The sequence below is a fragment of the Coenobita brevimanus genome, chromosome 26 (genome assembly GCF_032717465.1).
Source record: "Coenobita brevimanus isolate Jiangsu-jjx chromosome 26, ASM3271746v2, whole genome shotgun sequence".
In the NCBI taxonomy this organism is placed as follows: domain Eukaryota; kingdom Metazoa; phylum Arthropoda; class Malacostraca; order Decapoda; family Coenobitidae; genus Coenobita; species Coenobita brevimanus.
This window is the reverse complement of record NC_136979.1, coordinates 15,819,494-15,836,610: the sequence shown is the minus strand read 5'-3', so window position 1 is coordinate 15,836,610 and position 17,117 is coordinate 15,819,494. Positions and strand designations below refer to the sequence as shown.

The window sequence follows — 17,117 nt, the reverse complement described above, 5'->3', positions numbered from 1 at the left end:
TGCTGCTAATGGCTGTTACCGGGGCTCGACTTCCTGGCAGGACTGAGGGTGAGGTGCAGTGACTGTCACCGAGGTCCTGTGAAGGGAGGCGTGGCTAGTGGCAATCACCTGTCCCCCAGCACAGCTGTAGTGGCCATCGCTGGGGCCTTGTTCTCCGAGTGGACTGTGGGCTAAGTGCGGCTAGTGGCCATCACCTGCTCATGGGTGCGGCTTGTGGCTGTTACCTAGGTCCTGGGAGGGGAGGCGACGGCAGACACAGTGCGGCTAGTGGCCATCACCTGCCTGCTGGTGCGGCTTGTGGTCATCACAGAGGTCCAGCTCCCTGAGGCAGCTGCAGAAGGAGAGCGGGTGGTGGCAGTCTCTCCCCAAGTGCAGCTAGTGGCCATCACTGGTTTCTGCAGAAGCAGGGGGGGGATGCATCTAGTGAGCAGCTAGTGGCCGTCTCTATCCTAGTGCGGCTAGTGGCTATCACTCGGGCAATGTTTGGGACTGAATTATCAGCCCCACCCCGAACCTGGCGAGAGCTGGTCCGGCTGGAGGGTAATGCCTCAGCACTGAGTAGTTTTCGCCGGGTCTGTTGCGGGGAATAAGGGCGCAGGGTAGTAGGGAACATAAGCCCATACTGCCTGGGTATCGCACGCGCCCTCTGAGCCCCTTCGTTGTCTCCCCCTTGGGTTGGTGTCGCGACGTCCAGGTGGTGTCTCGAAGGGGGGGGGATATTTCAGTCTGAATTAAGTAGTGTTCAGCTAAATAATAAAATCATGGATCGCTCCATTGGAAAGTGCTATTTCCATACAATGTGATTTTGAATGCAGTACGATCATTCAAGGAAAAATACGCAAATTTAATCATACCCGTACGCTTGGGTGCCACACCACAAAGCCCGCCAGGAGACAGGACGTGTGTGCTGGGCAATCCCCAGGTCCTGTCCTCCCCCCTTACTATTTTTTTAACCAGCCCATACCCCACTGACCGGGCTAATGTATGGTCTGGCCTGCATTATATGTGTAGGAAATCTTTAAACAAACAACTTGGGTGCCAACTGAATCGGGCAAGTGGCAACCCTGCCGCCGAATCGCCGAGCCCGATTCGGCATTTCGTCTGAAGATGGAGCAGATAGCGAGGAAATTGCTGTCTGACCTGAAAGTAAAGGCTTATGGATTCACTTTGTTGACCTACACTCTTAAGTTATAGTACATAAACCTGATTTTCCTTTGTTGTATACTGTATGTACTCTGTATACCTTGACAACAATAAATGTTTCATTCATTTATGATCAGAGACCCAATTCTAGTTACACTTGAAAGGCTAAGTACATTTTGAAGCATTGCGACAGCCATCTTTATAAGCGTATATAGTGTAATAGAAGAATTTTTCCGTAAATTCGTTAACAGGATGTTACTAAAAAAAAAGGGTGAAAGAAATGCTACATCGTGCCCTTTTCTGACACATTCATTTAGATCTAGTTGATATGTCAAAATATTGAAGGATAGACAATAGGAGTGGAAAGATGTTCAAGAGCATGAAGTAAATGATGTGGTTGTGAGCTATCAGCTGATCGGTGCTGGCCTGCTGAAGGTTGTTGTTGCAATGTTCACACGTTCTCTCGAGGTAAGTGTCAAATTAAATTACCTATCCATGTCTGTAAGTGCATTTCTTCCGTTCTTTTTTTCATTATATAGCCCTGGGTTATTCCTTAATAACATAACCCCTTTATCTTCCAGTAGAATTGGGTAAATTTGTATTCACAATCACCGAATGTCAGTTTTCCAATGTACCAAATTTTTTCGGTCAATTTGCCGTTTCGTACAACCATCGACTTTCATAATAAAAAATATATATATTTTTTGTGATTCGATCGATTTTGATTCTCATTTCTGCCTCAAATAAACTGTTTCACAGTCCCCCCCCCCCGACGATACTAGGGGACTGGTGGGGGAATCGGGGGTTTTTGGGTGGGGGGAGCACGGCTGAAACGAGTTATCTGCAAATCTGAGTAAATATCGGTTTTCAGCCTATACTGAAAGACTGACGAAGAGAGTGTATGTGAGTGAGGTGGAGGGGGGAAGAGGGAGGGGGAGGCCGAGGATGAGATGGAGGGATGGGGTGGAGAGGTATATGAGAGAGGGGGTGTGAGTTGGGAGCAGGGCAGTGAAATGGCGGGGGACAGGGCGACTTGGAGGCGATTTGTTTGTGGCCACCCCAAACGGGACTGAGGCGCCTGGCAATAGATAGATAGATAGATAGCCTATACTGCTTTTTCCCACGAAACCTAGGCTTTTCTGATGTATTTTTTTATGTGAGTTTCAATTTTGAGAATCATTTCCCTCGGAAATGACCAGATTTTGAGATAAGACTCCCCTCCTCGTCCCCTTGCATTAATTGGGGATCTTTGGGGACTTGGTGGTTTTAGGGAGGGGAGAAACACAGAAAATTATCATTTCTGATTGAAATGATGCTGAGAATCGAATAAATCATACCAAAAACCATCAAAATATCCTAGGTTTCATGGGTAAAATATAGAGCTCAAACCTATCCGAACCCAACCTAACCCAACCTAAAACCTACTGGAACCGAATCTAACCCAACCCAGCTTAAAACTTAACCTAACCTAACCCAACCTAAAACCTAACTGCACCTAACCTAATCTAACCCAACCCAACCCAACCTAACCTAAAGCCTAACTGAATCTACCAGTAACCTAACCTAACAACCTAAAACCTAATCTAACCCAACCCAACCTAACCCAAAGTAACCTACTACTCAAACCTTACATCGTACCTTACGTGTCAGAATCTGTGTCCTCAATGATGGGTGTAGCAGGTGCAGGTATTTAGGTAGGCCTGGTGCAACCACAAAGTGGGGGATACAGCTTCACCATCTCCAATGCTTGAATCGTTGTTTTCAAAGCACCTTTGAAAAATGTAGCCAGAAGCCGAGGGACACCTGCTACACTGCACCGCCATATCTACTCTGATTTTGAAATGAAAGCAGTAGTGGGGGGGAGCAGTGCAAACGTTGATTGCCTGTAGGTGATCTGGTGATGGCTGTGACTGGTTCGCTTTGCGGTGATGTCGAGAGCTCAGTTTGAACCCAATTTCGTTGCGCCAGCAAGTCATCCTAGCTGGGTTGGAAGGAGGAGGGTGGGGTGGGGTTACCCAAATATTATTACATCTTCCTTAAAACCAATTTGTGACAGTAGTGTATAAAGGAAATGTTGATGAACTTGAAGAAATGAGTGTGCAGAACATAATAAAGTTGGCGAGAATGATTGTGGGGTGAAGACCAATATTATCCGAAATCTGAAGGCCAAAATTGATTGAATCAAGAAAAAACACCAGAGAACCATTCCTAATTGTGGGGGGGGCTCAGCTTCCCCAAACGTCCCAATATTAACTGACCTTATCACATAACTAACCTCACAAACCCTATCCTTGAAAATAGGTACCGGTAAGTCTTACCTTACTGTTTCGAAGTTGGTGGTTGCGGTTCTTGGATGTTGGAGTCTTTTTGACTGCATGGAATTGGGGCACTTTCTCGAACTGAGGAGGGTAAGCATCCACAGTACCACAAGTTTGTCTTTTCATTAAATACAGGGCAAATTGCACTTTGGACAGGCAATATGTGTTGGTAGAACTCCAGGTGATTTTTAAAGATTGAGCGCTACATCGTCTTCCTTGTAAAAACACTTCATGAAATCTCAGTAGTTATAGCTGCAACCACCACATATAGCAGCCATTTTTTAACTGGTCAGATCTGACTTTCAAGAGACACATGTTGATGAAGGTGCCACATGACTCACATCTTCCGATCAGATTGGTCGGCACATCTGTGTAGGTGTCACATGACTAAAGAGGTTCAGCCAGATTGGTCGGCACTCCTGTATTTTTACCCACCATAAACCCTGCCCATGGTCCCAGGTATGGCCACAGTAACACTTAATACACTAATGTTAATAATCATCTTTGATGATAAAGTATTTAGTAAAAACAGCAGTAGAAACTGAGATATTTGTACTGTCAAAAGGAAATTTCAGGGTTCCCTGGTTGTATGATATAGCAATTTGTCCAGTTTTGGTCATTATTTGGAAAACTACATTTCCCCATTTTATTTAAATATATTTTTTCTGGTAAATTTTAGTGTGATTTGAATTAATTTGACCTTCATTTTTGTCAGAAATCACTCGTTTTGGATAGGCCTACCCAAGTCTATCTCTAAAATGAGTGATTTCCAAAAGAACGAAGGTCAGATTCAGGCAAATCACACTAAAATCAATCAATCATTTCCTGTGGCACCCCATGGGATGCATAGGACCTCGATGAACTCTCTCCACCAATATTTGTCTCTTGCCATCTCCTTCAGGTCCCACCAACACTCCTCTTCTGCTTCTTTTTTCATTGTCCTCAACCAGGTTTCCCTCGGCCTACCTCTACCTCTTCTTCCTCTATCAGTCCACTCTGGCACATCCTGTATTAAACTGCCTTCTTTTCTGTATATATGCCTCAGCCACTTCCAGTGAGACAGTCTCTCATTAACTGGTTCCACTCTTGTAATATCCCTTACTCTTTCATTTTTAACTCTGTCTTGCCACTTTACCCCAAGAATCCTTCTCAGTATTTTATTCTGAAATCCTAATACTTTCTGATCTGTTGCAATTGTACTGTACCATGACTCATGCCCATAAATTAAAACTGGTCTAACCATGGACTTGTAAATTTTCACTTTAGTTTGTACCGAAAGCATATTATTATTCCAAACAGATTTCAACATTCCAACAGCTCACCAAGCCTGTCTAATCCTCTCCTCAATTTCATTGTTTAATGATCCATTAGATGTTACAATGATTCCCAGATATTTAAAGTTTTCTACATTCTTCACCACATTATTCCCAATTACACAATCGATTTGGTTCTCCACGTTCATATTAATAATTTCAGTCTTTCCACAATTTATTACCGTACCAATCCCACTTTTTCTTCTTCCTCCACCAGACAGTCAAGCACCCTCTGCATCTCGTAAATACATTACTCCGCAAATCAGTACAATATCATCATCAGCATAGTCCAAATCCATCAGCTTCTTATTTTCTTTCCAGTTAATTCCTGCACCTGTTCTCCTTACAACTTTTCTCATAATCCATAACCAAAACAAACAGCAATGGTGAAAGAATTCTTCCTTGAATCACTCCTGACCTAACTTGAAATGGATCACTCAAAGAACCACCCACCATTACCTTACAAAAAGTACCTTCATGCAGGCTTCTAATAATATTTACAAACTTTTCTGGTATACCATAGAATCTCATAATTTTCAGCATAGCTCCACGTGAAACACTATCAAACGCCTTATCAGAATCCACAAAACACATACTAAGTGGCATTTTCATCTCATTAGCTTGTTGCATTAGATGCCTTACAATAAAATTCTTATCATTACAACCTCGACCTTTTCTAAATCCCGCTTGTTCTTCTCTTAAGATTTTATTAATTACTGGCTCTAATCTGTTCAACAAGATTTTGGAAAAGACTTTTGCAACTTCAGGTGTCAAAGCTATCCCCCTCCAGTTGCCACACACACTTATATCTTCCTTTTTTGGTATTTTTATAATCACTCCGATTTTCCACTCTTCTGGAATTCCACCATTATCCCAAGCCACATTAAAAAGTTTCAAAAGGGCATTCATCAACTCGTCATTTTCCACCTTAAGCATTTCAGGAAATATTCCATCCTCTCCTGGGGCCTTAAAATTCTTTAACTCCTTTACAGATTTTGCTACCTCTTTCAAAGTTATCGTATATCCCGTTTCTATCTGCAAATCTCTCTCGGCTGGCAAAATGACCTCTTCAGCTGAGATTGGTCTATTTAGAACAGATTCAAAGTGCTCTTTCCACCTTCCTTTTATATTCAAATCTTTAGTCATCAAATTACCATTTCTGTCCCGTACACGTATTTCGTTCCTTCTCTTTTCAGTCCCAGTTAACTCCTTTATGGCCTGATACGCTGCTCTTGTGCTCTGACCGTCATTTTTACTTATTTTAATATCTGTCTCTGTTGCCTTGTCATCATATTGCCTCCTCTTATCACGTCTAATGAGACTTTTTACTTCAGAATGTAAACACCAGTACTTTGCTCTAAGTACTTCAACTACTTGACCATCAAAATGTTGTTCTTCACTTCTTAACTTACGCTCTTTCCTTTTCTGAATTGCATTCCACGTTTCATCTAATATCCACTTTTTTCTCGCTTTTCCCTTTTTCTTAACAGTAACCTTAACACTCTCATGCAAAACCTCTTTTACCTCTCTCCACATTTGATTAACCCTTAAACCGTGGGCTTGTTTTGTTTTGCCTTGCAGCTCCCGAGGGCATATTCGCGCTCCGACAGACTCTCTAAAAATATTTGCCAAAAATCAGTTATTAGTCCTAGAATATTGAAATCATATATACTTATGGCACATACCTTCAGCTTTTTCCCTGGGTGTTTGTTGAGCCTTTGTCGAGTACCGTAGGACTTGTGGAGACCTCTGAAGTTGGGTAACGAAGTCTCCACTTTACACTTCCCGACAACTCGTAATATGGTTACCACAGCCGATATTATCACTAGAAACACTAATCTATGATTCTCAAATAGTTTGGAATCCATACTCCCCCCAAAAAAACCACTGTGAAAGCAATGAAAATTACGAGGGCGTATGACCATCCCACTTCCGATCGTTCGCCACTAGTGTTGTCTATTATTCATAAAAACACTCACAGTTTATATTTCTGTTACTATATAACATTTAAATATATCTACAGTCTTTATCCATAGGTTTCCTTCAGTAATAGTAGTTTATTGTCACTGTAGGGATTCAATTTCTTTCAGTAAAATACGTAGCATTGACTTTCTCGTCCTGTATACTAACATTGAGAGTGAATGTCACTTTCACCTTCACTCTCATAACTCATAGTATTCATACATGCTAGAGTGAAACTTTCACTTTCATTACTCCTAGTATATATACTCGTATTCTTTTAATACCACTCATTTACATTTCTATTTTCGTTCTCTACTTTATTTACATTATTTACATTTCTATTTTATTTACACAGTGTTATGCACTGTCACTTGAAGTAACTTATAAAACTATTTTCCACTGTTCACTTATATTTACATTCATTGTTGTCACTTGCTGTTTACACATTATTTACACTTTATTTACAATTCCACTTTCACTGTTTTACTCAATAAAAAGATCATAGTCACTGTCTATCAATTGTCAGCCCTTTACCTCTTTCCACATGAGGTTTAGTAGGGGGTAAAGGTCACAGGGCCCTTTGCATGGGGCTATAAAGCGGCGGAAGTTAGCAGGAGCAAATCAGACATACTCCCACTTTCAAAGATGACAGTTAACTGTTAGTAGTGGCCTCCAGCCGCCTGGCTAGGGTGAGTGCAATACTACCAACTTCAGCCCTGTGAGACCTGCTAATATATAGCAGTGAAATGACTGGCAGGATACCAAGACAATACATAATAAATTAGGTAGTTCCAGGTGAATGTAAATATCACTTAGGCTTCTCCCTTCCCTCCTTATATGTATATTTATTGCGAAAATAGATTATACGGCATATTTCAAGGGGAAATAAACAGCGAAAATTAGCGAACGAGTGCACGTGAGGTGTTGTCAGGTGATAATTAGCCAATTCCAGGTGTATGGCACTATCACTTACTATATTTCTTTTTTGTATATTTTATTTGGTATAAGAATAGGGCATAGGGCTTATTTCAATGGATGAAATCAGTGGAAAATTCCAGGGAAGATTTACTTAGCATAGAATACAGTGTGGTGGCCTGCAATAATTAGGTAGTTCCAGGTGAATGTAAATATCACTTAGGCTTCTCCCTTCCTTTCTTATATATATTTTTATTACGAAAATAGATCATACGGCATATTTCAAGGGGAAATAAACAACGAAAATTAGCGAACGAGTGCATGTGAGGTGTTATCAGGTGATAATTAGCCAATTCTAGGTGTATGGCACTCTCACTTACCTTATTTCTTTCTTGTATATATTATTTGGTATAAGAATAGAGCATAGGGCTTATTTCAATGGATGAAATCAGTGAAAAATTCCAGGGAAGATTTACTTAGCGTAGCATGGCTGGGCAGGCGAGAGGACAGGGTAATGGAGGGGAGGTAGGGAGGGGAGTCAAGAGCGGGGAGAAATGGCTAAATTGTCAACAATGGATGGGAGTACAGATGAGATTAGGAGTGCTGACTAGTGTTGGACATTGGCAGTACTGATAGATGCTACAAGCCACCACTTCAAAGCCCGGGTGAATTCAAAATAACACAGAATCACAAAAGTGTCGCCCCGCGGTATGATCCCTTGCTCCCAAGTGTCACAAAAGTGACGCCCCGCGGTTAAGGGGTTAATATCATTGTCTTCAGATTCCATCAAAGTCTGCAGGACTAGAAACCTGTTCCTACATTCCCACCGAAACTTTTCCTTTGTGTTCTCATCACTCCTCAGCTCATCCATATCATAATTATTACCTCCTGTACAATTACCATTAACGTTTCTCGTAAGTTTTATTTTAATCTTTGACACAACAAGTTGATGATCACTGCCTATATCTGCCCCCCTCTTTACGCAAACATCTTGCAAATAACTCCTATGCCTTCTGCTAATTGCAATGTGGTCAATCTGGTTACAATATTTACCACATGGTGAAATCCAAGTACTGTAGTCTTATGTATTTTTCTATGCTCAAAGGTAGTTCCACCAATTATAAAGTCATTTGCCAAACAGAAGCTTCCAAATTGCACCCCATTTTCGTTTCTTATACCAACACCCTCCTTACCCATACAATCTTCAAAGCCATCCCTACTACTGCCAACAATCACATTAAAATCACCAATGCAAACTAACACATCGTGTCTTGCCACTCTGTTCACTACATCCTGCAGCTTCTCATAAAAGTCATCCTTCATTTCATCAGCAGCCTCATTTATTGGAGCGTACCCTACAACCATACTGATATTACCATGGTCAGATTTTAAACGAGCATATAGCAAGTGCTCATTAATTGGTTCAAACTCACATACTGCCTTACAAGCATCTCTACTCAGCAGTAAGCCTACTTCTTGGTAATGATTTCCATCACTCCTACCAGAAACCAACATAGTAATACCATCATCCAAATTCATTTTATCAACTCCAAGCAACCTCGTTTCTGTAAGAGCACAAATATCCATCTTGTATTCCTTGAACACTGAAATAAGTTCTTCCATTTTACCAGCCTGATTGAGAGTTCAAACATTCCAGTTTCCTATTCTTAAGGTTCTTTTTGGATGTATAAACTTATTTCTACACTGTGGGATTCTTAGCACCCCCTGCCCACTTAAGGGCTGCACAGAACTGAGGGCCATTGCTTCGTAACCAGAGTTCAACAAGATTTCTTAGGCAGAAAAATATTTTACCCTGGAGCCATTGCCAATGGCTCGCAGGAACCAGGCAGTGGAGAGAGGAAATTAACTAAATGAAAGTAAAATGCAGAGGGTTTGGACAGACAAAGTAGGCTACAAGGGAAAGAGAGAGAGCAAAAAGAATGTAGATAAAAGTGTCCCTTTTAGTCGCCTCTTACGACAAGCAGGGAATACTGGGGAAGTATTCTATCCCCCCTTCCCCAGGGGGGACGCTAAAATAGACCAGAAAAATATTTTTGGTTTCAAAATTGAGGCTATGGTTGAACCATATACCCTAACTGGGGGGCTTCCCCCCCAGACTCCCCCATATTAACCTAACCTAACCTAACCTAACATTAACCAAACCTAACCTAACCTTATCGTAAATGTCGTCGGAGGAGGGTGAAGTGGAAGGGTTTGCCTCAATCCTCTAAACCCACATGCCCTCCACTTCTTTGAATTTGCATAACTCTTAAAATTCTATAATGTAGGTCACTTCCACACTTCTTACACTTTGGGGAGAAAGGCAGAACACCATGACTGTGTAGGAAATTCACACTTTCCTTATTATTCTTAGAAAAAAACGAGCGATGGCCTCGTATTCAGTCGCAGCAAACTCACTACAAGTGGAAGCCATCGTGGGACTGACTAAAGTAGAGGATGTTTGAAATTTGAAAATCTAATGCTATCAATGATTTGATTGACCTGCCTTTTGGCTGATTTTAATTTCATTGGCTGTGACATCTAGGCATGCTATGCTGTGGCATGACATCACGCCTGGGAGCCCCCGTGATAGGGAGAAAGACCTATGCGAAAGTTTGAAACTGAGGAAAGGTCCAAAGTAATATTATGCAGGATTTTTACGTTAAATATACATTTCCGAATACAAGTGTATAGTGGAATAGATTCAGAATAACATGGCCTACAACATGGTTGTGTCAAATTTCCTGGATTGAGAAATGTTGTTTTCCGAAAATTGACCCCACTCTTTTCTCCTGTGTATGTTTAACTATTTTGCCTGTCAGATCCATCAAAAGTCACCCAAATTTTAAAATATATTTTCCACACCATGTGAAGGATGCCATGGCTTTTGATAGAAATAGTGGTACCTTATGTAAAACTTTACCACACAGGCATGGTGACTGCAACTGTCATATTACAATGTCACAATCATCAGGTTTTTTTTTTTTTTTTTTTTTTTTTTTGACGTGTCTGACTCTGGGCAAAGGCTCAGGGCCTATTTCTTGGGGGCAGTGGCCTATCCCAAGGCCCAGTAGTCCTACACCTCCACATGTCACCACTTCGGCGCTAACACCCACCATCCATATTGAATACATGCTAGGGCTGTCTCATACAGGACTGGTGTACTGGTATTAGTGGGGGTACTTTTACGACATGTCGGCGGGTCATCTGGTAGATCAGGAAAGTCTGCTTTTTAGGAAATTCAAATCCTTAAACTGTACCCTGCCCCAGCCGGGATTCGATCCAGGGTCCATTAGGACTGCAAGCTGCCTCTCCACCGATTCAGCCACACAGATGGTTATCAGGTTATTCAGACAACAAAAGTATGAAGGAAAAATAAAATATAGCCTACCCATTTCAGGGTGTTTAACGAAGTCGTCAATTTGTCCATGGTAGCCCCTCACCTGATGGGACACGTCAGTGCATCAGACATTCAGATCTGTAGGAAATCTAACGGTCCTGCTTAACGTGTTAATTGGGGGGTTTTACTCCTCCCTATCTAGGATTGCTATTTAACCTCTTTGGTACGCAATTCTCCAGCCTCGACTACTCTCCAGGATGCAAAAATGAGTCTATTTTTCGACTTTCTCGAAGGTTAAAAGTTTTATGCCTGATTTATAGAGCTTGAATGTACACACCAAAAAACACAAGACCCACCCTCCTAGACCCAATAGTTACCGAGCTATGGCCCGTCAAAGTAGTATCGCAGCCTGGGCAAGGGTAAAGATACTCTGTGCTAGGGGTTGCGGTGTGATAAGGCCAGGAGAGGGTGTACAGGGATGGAGGGATGGGCCAGATGCAAAGGAAGGGCCCCAGTGGAGTACAGGGACATGGAGGGAGGGTAGGGGGAAAATACCCTCCCCTCAGATGCCTAGGGAGGTGACATGGGGGGGATCCACATTGGAGGGATGGAGGATGCATGAGGAGGGTGTGGGAGGGGAGGGGGTGGTGGTAAGAATGGAGGGAGGGAGGGTAGTAATAACGTAGTGGGGTAGATGGACACGGTGAGAGGGAGGTGGGGGATACACCCTCACCGGCTGGGTACAGGCCTGGATCCTCCCTTCTGCATGTTCAACACTTAGTTTTGATTGGTCAGCAGCCATCTTCATTACAGCCAGGGTGGAGCAAGCTGCCACCAGTTTTTTGTGGAGGTTGCACGATCGACGTTCCTTGTCCATTTAAAAAACTGTGAAAAAACGTCGATCATCGAGCTTAGTACTTTAGGGGTTAACCTAACCTTAGAGAGCCTCCAAATTAAACTGTCAGACAAAAATCCCAGTCTGAGTCCTAACATACTCTGGTAAACCTAATCCAGTCTATCATAACCTAACCTTTGAACCTGGGTCTGTTAGGACTGCAGGCTGCCTCTCTGCCGATTGAGCCGGTCTGTATCTTAAGTGGAGCAATTTCGGAACAATCAAGTTTTAGCACAGGGATGTTCTGGCTGACTTCTTCTAAGGTAGAATTTCTGGCAAATGTACTGGCAATGATGTTTACTTTACCACTCAGGTCCTTTATACCATCAGAAGATTTTAGTGGGGAAATGGGTGATGACTTGTTAAAGTTATTATTGAAAGAAGTGTGAGTTGACCAGAATATCCTATTATCATTAGGATTATTTAATAACTTGGGTGCTTGGTTTTGAAGAAAGTTTGTTTTAGCGAGATTTATTACTGCTTTTGCATGGTTTCTAGCAATTTCAATTGATTGAGGGATTCGGATAATTTTGATTTTAATTAAAAATTATATGCTAAGGACTTTTGGGTTGTTTCTGTGGCACAGTTGCTGTGAAACCATTTGAGGAATCCGGTCCTTTAGTCAACCGTTCACTGGGTACGAGCAGTTCCATACCATCTTGTATTATTTCATTAATGTGGGACTGGGTAGAACTGATGTTGTTGGAGAAGAAAGACAGCCATGGAATATCAGCAGAATAATTTCTAAATCCATCCCAGTCTGCCCTGTCAAAGTGCCATATGCTTACCCTGACTGGTTCAGAACAGGGAGGTTTAGGGTAAATGGCTAATAAGGCTTTGATGAGATTGTGGTTGGAGGATCCAAGTGGTGACAGAACTTTTATCCTGTATTGATTTGGATTATTTGTCAGGAATAGGTCCAAGAGATAGGCAAAATGGCTGATATAACGCAGTGGCCATTGCTAAGGGGGAATGGAAATAGGTGTGATATCTGATGTTCATGTAGTGTGGTGTTGACTCTTGGAGGTAGAGGTATAATGAGAGTATGGTTGTTTTACCAGATGCGTTAGATTAAACGATTCTGCAAACAGCTCTAATTCAAGACCAGTATCATCAGTCCTGGCAGAATGTGATAACCATGCTACATTATGTGTGTTAAAATCACCCAAAACGATAATTTCAGTGGTAAGGGAGAGGTTAGATTATTCAATTGTATGGATAGGGAGTCAAATACACAGGGTTCTGAGGCAGCACCAGGGGAACAATAAACTGTACAGATATACGTATTTGGTAATACAGTACTTCGACAATTTAGTTTATACTGGTATAATGTATAATCAGAATTAGCTGAAGTGAAGTTCAACATAGTGTCAATTGCTATTTCAGATTTGACATTACAACAGGTACCACGCTTGTTACAAAAGTTTGTGAGGAGATGGTAACGAGGAAAACAAAATGGGGATATGTCATTAGAGGGAGAGATTAGGATTTCTGTGAGGAACAGGACTAGAGCGAATGTAGGCTGGAGGAAAAAGTGAACAGAATTCATATTCGTATTAAGTCCACGGATACCGGTATTAGTGAAGTATAAGGCCAAACCTGGACTTCTCCGCTAATGAGCATGAACAGTGTTTGCAACTACTGCTGTCAGCACAGTCACTTGATTGCGACCAGGAGGACCCAGTGCTGCCAACCCTACCCAGCCAGTGGCAGCGATCTCAGATACCACCAAATTTGCTGATATAACGCATTGGCCATTGCTGAGGGGAGATGGAAGTAGGTGTAATATCTGATGTTCATGTAGTGTTGTGTAGACTGTTGGAGGTAGAGATATAATGAGAGTATGCTGGCCTACTCTCTATGTTAACCCCTTTGCCACTTTGATGCTTATATATCGTTATAACCCTCCAGAGCACAGGTACTCTGATGCTCCTGTGTTGTCATATATCAGTGCAGCCAAAGAAGACAGCAGAGGGGTTCGTTCTCGTGCTAGGGCCTTTCATATTGGCTAATAAATGTTACTGAGGATGAAATAAGCTCCACTGACTTTTTTTTTTTGTGGCCAGTCCCAGTATACAGTATATGGGAGGTCCCATGATCACTAGCATGCTGGAGAGAAACATTGCCTGCTACCATGATCAGTCTTGGCAGTGACTCATAGGAGAGTGTTTTGTTGCTCCCCCCATCATGAATTATGGCTGAATCATAGATTATTCTTGAGGAATCTCGCAATTCCTCGAGTGAGTATCAGCCGTTGGTGCAAGACTCATATATCAACGACTTGTCCAGTGAAAAACTAAAGAGTGATGAATTTGATGAGACTGAGAAAGAAGTAGATGGTGGCTGGCGCCTGATAAGCAACATACAGTACAGTATTTGGCGACACGTCCCAACCATGTGCCTGAATTCACAATTGGTTTTTCCTGGCTAAGCCCAGCATTTAGTAAATCTAAAATTACAAGTGGCCCTCCACATTCGTGGAATCAACTTTCATGGGTCTCGCAGATTTGCGGATTGCCCCTCTGTGGAGCCAAGACTGAATTTAATGGGTATGATTGCAAGAAGTTAGGGTCACGTGTGGGCAAGTCATCAGCTATTTGTGATATTTTATGCTGCTTTCAGGTCCCACATATTTATTAGGTACAGTATGTGCACACTTGCTCACAGGGGGTGATTTGCGGCTGTAGAGGCATTTACGGGAGGGTGCACCAAACATTCGCGGAAAATTCCGGGAGGGTGCACCAAACATTCGCGGAAAATTCACATTTGCAGGGGTCTGTGTCCTGTAACCCCCGTGAATATGAAGGGCCTACATGTCACCTTTGAACTCTTTCAAACCAATTTTTCATGCTGATGTGGTGAAGAAAATATGTGAGTGGACAAATCAGAGGGCAGCTAATTTTTTAACTGATCACCTACAGAAAAAGCGTATAAAGTAAATAGCATTAGTTGGCATCCAGTTTCAGAAAGTGATATGTACACATAAATATCCATGGTATAGAGGGAATGAGGATCTTGTTGAAAGGAGCCTGATTGATTACGTGCTCATAGAGAGGTCGATGCTGGGAATGGTTGCTGATATGAAGGCCAAGAGAGGATGATGTGGAGGTCTGTCAGATCATGTGATTGTGGTATGGATGATCAAGCGGAGAGGAGTGAGGTGGAACAGGAGAGAGATGAGCAGTCAGGGAGAAAGACTGAAAGTCGAGATGCTGAGAATAAAAAAAATGGCAGATGAATGCAGGACCAAAGTAGGGGAGGAGTTAGAATCAGTGAATTGGAATTAAATGGATCAGGACAGCCTGTGGAATGCATATAGGGATTGCCTAGGAATGTTAAAGCAGTGTGTGGTGTGGCAAGAGTAACAGCAAAGAAGAAAGGTACAGCATGGTGGGATGCAGGGGTTAAGAGAGCACTGGAGGAAATGAGAAAGAAGTGGTTACAGAACAGGGGTTCAGTTGAAATAAGAACTGAATATATTGAGAGCAAGAAGCACATAAATAGACTAGTGAAGAGGAAAAAGAAGCAGGTAAATGGTGATACAGGAAGAAAAATGAATGCAAACTACTCTGAAAATAGGAAGTTATTCTGGAAAGAGGTGCAGAAATCTAGAAAAGACAGCTGAAAGAAATATGAAAGTGTGAAGGATGTAAATAGTAGGTTATTAACCCAAGGGGATGAAGTAAGGACCAGATGAAAAGAATGTTTTGAAAGCCTGATGAATGGGAATAGAGAGAGAGAGCCACTGTAAACATGATTGGTTTTGGGAGTGTGCAGAGAAGGAATGCAATGCCAGGAAAAGTGACACTCGCACAGTTGAAGAATGCTGTGAAGCGGCAGGAAAATGGGAAAGCAGCTTGGGTTGATGAGGTGCATGCAGAGATGTTTAAGTGTAGTGAAGAAAGCAGAATGAAGTGCTTGTTGGAGATATGTAAAAAGGCATGGATGAGTGAAACTATGCCAGCACAGTGGAGAAAGGTTGTGATTGTACCCCTGTACAATAATAAGGGTGAGCTAAGTGAGTGCAAGAATTATCGTGGCATAAATTTATTGATTGTTGTAGGGAAGGTATATGGATGAAATATTATAGTGAAGGTAGGAGAGATATCAGAAGTCCTAGTGAGTGATGAACAGGGTGGCTTTAGAAGTGGCAGAGGATGTGTGAATCAAATATTTGCAGGGAGACAGGTAGTGGGGAAAGCTTGTGAGGAGGACTATAAGGTGTTTATGGCATTTATGGATCTGGAAAATGCATGTGACAAAGTAGACAGAGAAAGATTGTGGAAGGTTCTCTGCATACATGGTGCAGATGGTAAGCTGCTAGGTGCTGTCAAGAGTTTTTGTGATGGTAGTGAGGCATGTGTGAGGGTAAATGGGCATCTAAGTGAATGGTTCACGATCAGTGTGGGCGTGTGACAAGGTTGTGTGATGTCCCCGTGGTTGTTCAGTATATATATATATGGATGGGGTAATGAGAGAAGTAAAAACACGAGTAATGGAGAGAGGGATGGTGTTGGTAATGGTATGCTGATGATGCAGTGTTACTTGCAAATACCAGACAAGAGCTTGGTAGACTAGTGCAGAGTTTTGCTGATGTCTGTGAGTGTCATGCCTTGAGAGTAAATGTAGAAAAGAGTAAAGTGATGGTAATCAAGAGAGAATGTGACTCCCAGTGTGTTGTTACAGTGAATGGAGAGAGACTGGAATTGGTGAGAGAGATCAAATACTCTGGTACCTAGAGGAAAATGTGCAAAAGAAGTGGAAAGTAGAGTGACACAAGGAAGAAAGGTAGCTGGTGCTATGAAGGCCTTGATAAGAAACAGAGACTTGAGTGTTGCAGCTGGACAAGGCTTACATGAAGGAATGTTAGTGCCTGCTTTAACATATGGATGTGAGACTATGGTGTTACATGAAAATGAAAAGTCAAGAATGAGAGCTATGGAGATGGGACTGCAGAGGACTGCAAGTGGAGTACAGACAGTGGATAGGATATGAAATAATGTAACTTGTGAAAGATGTGGAGTGAGGGAGTCTGTAGACACCAGACTTGATGAGAGTGTATTGAGATGGTATTGTCATGTGGAGAGAATGGATAACAATAGAGTGGTGAAAAAGGTATATCTGAGCAAATTTGAAGGAGGGAGGAGGCAGGGTAGGCCAAGAAGGTGGGGGGATGTGGTGGCTGAGTGTGTGAGGAGAGAGGTGTGGAAGTCGGTGAGGCTAGGGAACTG

General features: G+C 42.2%; 1 protein-coding gene across 2 annotated transcripts in view; it reads left to right on the top strand.

Annotated features, from left to right (window-relative positions):
- Positions 1-1,577: 1,577 nt before the first annotated feature.
- The window catches only part of LOC145394074 (uncharacterized), a 31,443-nt gene continuing 15,903 nt past the window's right edge, over positions 1,578-17,117 (top strand). Inside the window, exon 1 of one of the 2 annotated variants that reach the window (XM_080268040.1) lies at positions 1,578-1,611. The gene's annotated coding sequence lies outside the window, so the exon portion shown is untranslated. The remainder of the gene's footprint in view (positions 1,612-17,117) is intronic. The other variant, XM_080268041.1, reaches the window with a different exon arrangement.